Below are 7,558 nucleotides of genomic sequence, written 5' to 3' on the forward strand. Positions count from 1 at the left end.
CTGCTCCTCCTCCTCTCTCCTCCATTATGCACTCTTTTCTTCCTGGTACACGAGATATCAAATCATCTTCCTGTCCTCCTCTTCCTCCTCGTCTTCCTCCATCTCCTTCTCACCTTATTCTTCCTCTCCTTCCTCATCTTCTTCTTCCTCGTCTTCCTCCATCTCCTCCTCCCCATCTTATTCTTTCTCCTCTTCATCTTCCTCTTCATTTTCATCTTCTTCACCCTCCTCCTATTCTTCCTTTTCTTCCTCCTCTTACTCATCCTCTTCATACTCATCTTTTTCCTTTTCCTATTCTTCGTCTTCCTCCTATTCCTCCCTTTTCCTCTCCTCCTCTTCCTCTTTCTCTTCCTCCTCTTCCTCCTCTTCTCTCGATGCAAGGGACTTTAAATCATAAATGCCTTGATCCTTCTTCGCCTCGTCTCTGAGTTCTAAACCTCAACGTCTATCTATGTGCTGGGTCTTCTCTCTTGTTCTCTCATCCCTTCTCTCCTTTCTCCTCCTCTTCCTCTTCCTGTTTCTCTTTCTCTCTTACACTTCTCTTTTTATTTCTCTCTCTCTCTCTCTCTCTCTCTCTCTCTCTATCTATCTATCTATCTATCTATCTATCTATCTATCTATCTCTCTCTCTCTCTTTCTCTCTTTCTCTCTCTCTCTCTCTCTCTCTGTTTGTCCAGCCGCGACGCAGCACTTTGCTTCGTCTTAATGTCGTCATTTACGTTCCGCTTCTCCCGGCAATCCATTCTTTCTTCTTCTTCATCACTTCCTCTTCTTATCTTTTATCACTCCGCTCTCTCTTCTCTCCTGCATTTACCAACTTCCTCTTCGTTTTCTTCCTTTTTTTTTTTTTTTTTTGGCACCAGTATAACATTGTAGGCCATGACCGTATTATCATTCTTTCGTGATTGTTTTCCATTTGCAATTTAATTTTCTATTATTTCGGTTTTACTCAAGTTCAAGTAGAAGTGTTATTTCTTAGGTCATATTCGTATTCTTGTCTTTTTTTTTCCTCTTCTTTTCTCCTTTTTTTCTTTATTTTTCTAGTGTCATCCATTTACTGGGTTCCAACATTCGTTTGTCTTTTGTTTCGTTTCTATTTCCCCTTTCGTCTCGATTGCCCATTTATTCTCCCATACTGCGTTAATATTTTTGTCAATTATTTATTTTCTTATATATTTTTCTTTCTTTTCTGACACTGTGTTTGTTTGATATATCCTCCGTCCTCCATTAAGACGTGACCATATTTTCCTTTTTTTTTCACTCGCTCTGTTTCTTCTTTATCTTTATTTGCTCTGGCAAAAATCATCTTCCACTATTTTTTTTTTTTTTTTTTTTTTAATCTTTGGGCGTTATTCTTCTCGGGAGATAAGTCGAGCGCCTACCTGGGAGATTGCCAGGATGATATGTAGGATTTGGATCCTCAAGCACAGAGGGCAAAAGTGGCGGCTCCGGTCGTAGGTAGGAGCTGTTTTCCGACACATCGGTACCGTCGTCATTTTATTTTATTTTTTATCTATTTATTGTTCTATTTTTGTTGCATTTTATGTCTCTTGTGGAAACACTTGGTGGCAGTATTCTTTCTCCCCTACCAGTGTTCTGTGTAAAAGGAAATGTATATTCAGGACAGTATCAGGAGTAGGGGGACAGCATAATGGAGGGAGAGTTGCAGTATAATAAAGTAGCATAATTTCTCTATGAATAGAGAGTTTCTCTATTACACAGAAAATGATGTGTGGCTCTGGTCCGTAGGGACAAACCAATATATACCCTAAAATATCAGCAGCATACTACTAAGGAATTTCAATCTTGCAATAACATGCATCCAATACCCCCGATGAGGTATTGAGTTGTAAAAGGCAACAAAAACGGGACGGGATTAGAACTGAGTATCCTATTCTCTGTAGCCCCAAAGGGGACATTCCTTAAAAAAAAAAAAAAAAAAAAAAAAAAAAAAAAAAAAAAAAAAAAAAAAAAAAAAAAAAAAAAAAAAAAAAAAAAAAAAAAAAAAAAGGATCTGGGAGGTTTTTTTTTAACCAGAGCCAGGTTTAGGTATTTCAATGTGCGTGGATGTGGTACAGATGAGAGTAAAAGGGAAGAGATAGGCAATATGTTTGCGAGAAGAAAGATGGTATTGAGTGACGCTAAATTGAAGGGGGGGGGGGGGGGGGCAACTCAAATTTGGAAGTGTAGTTGAGATGGTGTCAGGAGTGAAGAGAGGACAAGGGAGAGAAGGGGTGGTTATACTAGTAAGTGAAGAGATACGTAAGCGTGTGGTGAAGTGGAAGGAGCTTTCTTCAAGGTGAAACTGGGAAGGGAGATGTAGGTCTTTGTAAGTACTTATGGGCCTAGTAGTGAGAAGAGTGTAGAGGAATAGGAGGTTTTATGGATAGATTTAAATGAGTTCATAGAAGATTTAGGGAGAAATATCAATGTCTGGTATTGGGAGAGCACAATGCTAGGATAGAAAACAAATCAATAGACTGAGTGGTTGGGAAAAGTGGACAGTTGATGGTGAAGATGTGTCTAGAGAGTTAATGGTAGCAAACACAGTATTCAGGAAGAAAGTCAAGAATAAGCAGACATGGGAGAGGGTGGTGGATGGAAAGGTGATAGATAGGGCTTTAATGGCCTATATAGTGGTAACCAGGAGAAAGGTAGGAATATGTTTGGATATATATGTTCTTAGGGGAGAGAGTGGGAGAATATCAGGCAACTTTTTGGCGAAAGGTAAATTGAGAGTGAAGGATAGATGGAAAAAGAGGAAAAAGACAGAAGATAGGGAGGTGCTAAGAGTAAAGTGCTTAAATGAAAAAGAAAAGGAGAAGGAGTACAAGAAGCTGAGAGAAGAGCGGGAGAGAATGAACTATAGGGTAGAACTAGGAGCGAAGGAGGAATAGGGATGTTTCAAGGAGGGAATCACAAAGTGTGCAAAAATGGTGTCTGGAACAAGGAGGACAGGAGAAAATCAAAGGAAGTATAGTGAGTGGGGAGATGATGAAGCAAAGAAAGTTGTAAAAGAGAAGAAACGAGCATTCACAGATTGGTTGCAAAACAGGGCGAGAGAATCATATGAGAGGTACAAATAAAAGAAAAGAGTAAAGCATAAGATAAAGGATGAAAAAAGGAGAACAGATATAAGATGGAGGAAGTGTGTGATAGAAAAAAATTGAAAGTAATAAAAGATGTTTTGGAAGGAAGTTAAGAGAGGAAGAGGAGGCGAATCAAATAGAGAAGAGAAAGTAAAATATGCTGATGGAGAGATGATAATGGAAAAGATTGCTGTAAGATGAAGATGAAAAAAATATTTTGGGGAGTTGTTAAATGTGAAGCAGGATAAGAAGGGATAGAAAATTACAGTGATAAATGAAGAAAATAGAGGAGAAATAAGAAAAGACGAGGTAAAAGCAATTACTAAAATAATGAGAATAGATAAGGTACCTGGGTTAGATGGGTGTCATGCGGAGTGTCTAAAAAAGGGAGGTATAGTGATGGTGGACTGGCTGAGGAGGTGGTTTAATGTTTGTTTAAAAGAGGGTAGAATGTCGGAGGACTGGAGGAGTGGATATTTACAAGGAAAAAGGGGACAAATGTGAGTGTAGAAGTTTCAGAAGGATCAGTTAGTTGAGTGTATTTGGGAAGGCTTATGGGAGGATTCTGATTGTTTGATTAAGATTAGGAGAGGAAAAGAGGGAGTAACTGGTGAGGAATAGTGTGAGTTTAGGACAGGTAGGGGTTGTGTTGATCAGATTTTTGTGGTAAGACAGATATATGAGAAAGTTTTAGGAAAAAGTAAGGATGTTTTTTGGACCTTTATGGATTTGGAAAAGACTTATGACAGAGTAGGCAGGAAGGCACTGTGGGAGATATTGCAGATATATGGGATAGGAGGAAATCTGTTAAGAGCAGTCAAGAGTTTTTACAAGAGTAGTTGAGCCTGTGTTAGAATAAGAAAGAGAGAGTGAGCCGTTTGAGGTAAAGTTGGGACTTCGCCAGAGATGCATCATGTCACCATGGCTGTTAAATTTATATATAGATGGAGTGGTGCGAAAGGTAGATGCAAGGGTAATGGGTCAGGGATTGGAGATGGTTCAAGAAAATGGAGAAAAATGGGAAATAAGCCAGTTGTTGTTTGCTGACGACACTGCACTTGTAACAGGATCAGAGGAGGAATTAAGAAAGTTAGTGATAGTTTGGGAAGGTGTATGAAAGAAGGAAATTGAAGAGAAATGTAGGTAAAAATAACGTGATTAGATGTACAAGGGGAGAGGATGGCAGCAAGTTGGAAGTGAATATTAAGGGAGAAAGACTGGAGGAAGTGGATAGCTTTAAATACTTGGGAGCGAATGTTCCGGGAAAGGGAGGAGTGGGGGTAGAAGTAGAATATAGATTGAGAAAAGCAAGTAAATATCTTGGAGGATTAAAAAGTGTAATGAGAAATAGACATTTAGGAATGAACGCTAAGAGGAGATTGTATGAAGGGGTGATTCTGCCGACAGCACTGTATGGATCAGAAACATAGAACATAAGAGAGGAAGAGAGGAAGAGCGGAAGAGTTTGAATGTGTTTGAGATGAGGTGTCTCAGAAGTATGATATGGCTTACTAGGCTGGATAGAGTGAGGAACAAGGATGGTGAGGAAGAGAGTTTGATGAAAGAGTATTAGAATGGTTTGGACACATGGGAAGAATGAGTGAAGAAAGATTAGTAAGAGAGGTATGGAATGCAGAGGAGGAGAGTGAACATGAGGGGCGACCAAGGATAAGATGGATGGATGGGTAAAAGGGCTTTGGGAAAGAGGGGGATTTCTTGACGAAGGAAGGGAAAAGACCGAAGAAAATGGTGAGTGGAGAATGGTTGTGCATGGATGATGCTGTGATGCATGGAAGGGAGTGGGTGGGGGATGGGGGGTGAGGAAATATATGCGAATGATATTTTGACGCAGCCCGAAGGGATTTCACCCCGTCTTCTCTTTTTCTGCATGAGGGGACGGAGAGGAGAGGGGGGGGTTACCGATTAAGTGAAGCGGCCTTGCTGTGGATGTTTTGTGTCTTGCTATATTGCTTCTGACCCAGGGTGGTGGGCGAGATGCAGGGATGACCCGCCATCCAGGAGGAGCCAAGAAAAAAGGGATGGAGGGATGGTGAATGGGAGTGGAGTATGTGGGGATGAAATAGATGGAAGTGGATTTGTGCCTTTGACTTTGGCTACCTCCCTTGTAAAGGGGAAAAGCCCTTAGTATTTGTTTGATGTGCGTGTGTGTGTGTGTGTGTGTTCATTGAACTATTTGCATATATATTCATCTAATTTTCATTAGATTTATCATTAATTATTTTTTCTTATTTTCATTTACATATTTATTAATAATTTAATTTTTGTATCTTTATTTGGTTATCTATTTGTCTTATTTTTATCAGTTATACTTTATTAAGTAAATCATCCACTTACCTATATATCTATTTTTGCTTTGTTTATCTATTATATTATCGTGAATTAACTTAATTATTCATTTGTTTTTATATTTTCATTATCTATTCATCTATTAATCTATTAAATGCTATTCTTATTCATTTATTCTAATCTCATTTATTAATTTATTCTTTGATTTATTCATTTATTTTGTTTGTTTTATTAAACTATTTGTTCAACATTTTCTCTGCCATTAAGTAGTTGGGTTAGATTGACAGGAACATCCTCTCTCATCCATTTCCTCTTCCTCTTTCTTTTCCTTTTCCTCCACCTCCACCTCCTCCCCTCTTCTTCCTCTTCCTCCCCCCCCCTCTTCTTCCTCCAACTAACCGATAGTTAGAACTTGTCCTACACTAATTTAACACAACACCTTGACCCTAAACCCCGAGGATCGTTGCCTGATAGTGTGGGGCTTCAGGTTTCCAGTTGATTCAAGCAAGAGACAAAGATTATTACTGATTAATTACACTGGGGAACACTCATTTTGTTGCATTTAAAAAAAGACTTTTCTATAGTCAACTTGAGTGTGCTGATTTCAAATCTGAAGTCGGGTTTTGTCTGCAAGCTACAGATTTTATGCAATTTGACATTTTTATTTATTTTTTAAATTTTCGTTATTATAGGAAATTGCAATATCAGCCACAATTCTTTTGTTCACTTGAATCTTAAAACAGTATGAAAGCCATTTCTGTACATTTATTAAGGCAAAAGAAACAGAACATTAACAGAACATCTATCCCAAAGTTAGATTAGCATCCTTCAGAACATCACCACAGCTGATGGAAGCTTATCAATTTCTTTGTGTATTTTTTTCAGGCAGGAATTTGCGTTTGTAACTTTTGCGTTTGTACATTTCATCTGGGCAATTTCGTTTAATGCTCCAGCAGTAGTCAGCCATCATACTTTTGTCCCAGCGCCCTTGGTAGCGTTCTTCCATGATCTTTAGGTCTTGGTGGAATCGTTCTCCTTGTTCGTCACTCACAGCCCCCAGGTTGTCAGGGAACTGATCAAGGTGGCTGTTCAAAAAATGAAGCTTGATGCTCATGTTGCACCCGAGATCACGAAAAGCGAGGAGCATTCTGTTCACAAGTTCACTATAGTTCTCCGCCTTATTGTTTCCAAGGAAGTTCTGAACGACTGCCAAAAAGGATAACCATGCTGCCCTTTCTAAAGCGGTCATCTTAGCAACAAACTGATCATCACGAATTAGGGTTCGAATCTGTGGGCCATCAAACACGCCTGCTTTGATCTTCTCAAATGATAACCCTGGTAAAGCTGTGATGATGTGTTGGAAACATTCACCTTCGGTTTCCAGTGCCTTGACAAATTGTTTCATCAAACCTAATTTGATGTGAAGAGGAGGAAAGATGATCTTATCTCTGTTTACAATTGGGTCTTGTATGATATTTGGCATGCCTGCTTCAAGGGTGTCACGAATAGGCCAGTCCTTCTGGACCCACTGTCTGTCTCGTGCTCGGCTGTCCCACATACAGAGGAAACATGGAAACTTGGTGAAACCTTTCTGTTGTCCAAGAAGAAAGTTGACCATCTTTAAGTCTACACAAATTATCCAATTGTGCTCATGATACTTTAATAAGTCCATGACCATTCTCATATCATCATAGTCTTCCCGCAAATGCACTGAGTGACCGACAGGTACTGCTCCATAAACATTGCCATCATGTAAAAGAACACACTTTAGACTGCGTTTTGAACTGTCTAAAAAGAGTCTCCATTCAGCAGGACTATAGTAAGGTACACCCAGTTCTTTGAGAAGCCCTGGGATGTCATGGCAGTAAACAAACTGTCTGTCTTTTGAAAAGAAGGTCACAAAAAGCTGGTCACGCTTCCTGAAATATGATACTTTAACAGAGTGATCAGCAAGATTTCTGCCTTGTAATCTTGATGCCAAAAGCTCTGCTGCTTTCTTTGAAAGACCTAAATCCCGCACTAAATCATTCAGTTCAGCCTGGGGAAGAGGCTTAGGGACGGGGAAAGGTTCAGTGTCTGAAGAACAGTCCTCCGATTGTGAACACTTTTCTGACAATTCACTGTCACAACTGTCTTGCTGGCTTGTATCATGTCCAATGTCT

Source organism: Oratosquilla oratoria, chromosome 5, assembly GCF_046742065.1.
Source record: "Oratosquilla oratoria isolate Oo_2021 chromosome 5, ASM4674206v1, whole genome shotgun sequence".
NCBI lineage: Eukaryota > Metazoa > Arthropoda > Malacostraca > Stomatopoda > Squillidae > Oratosquilla > Oratosquilla oratoria.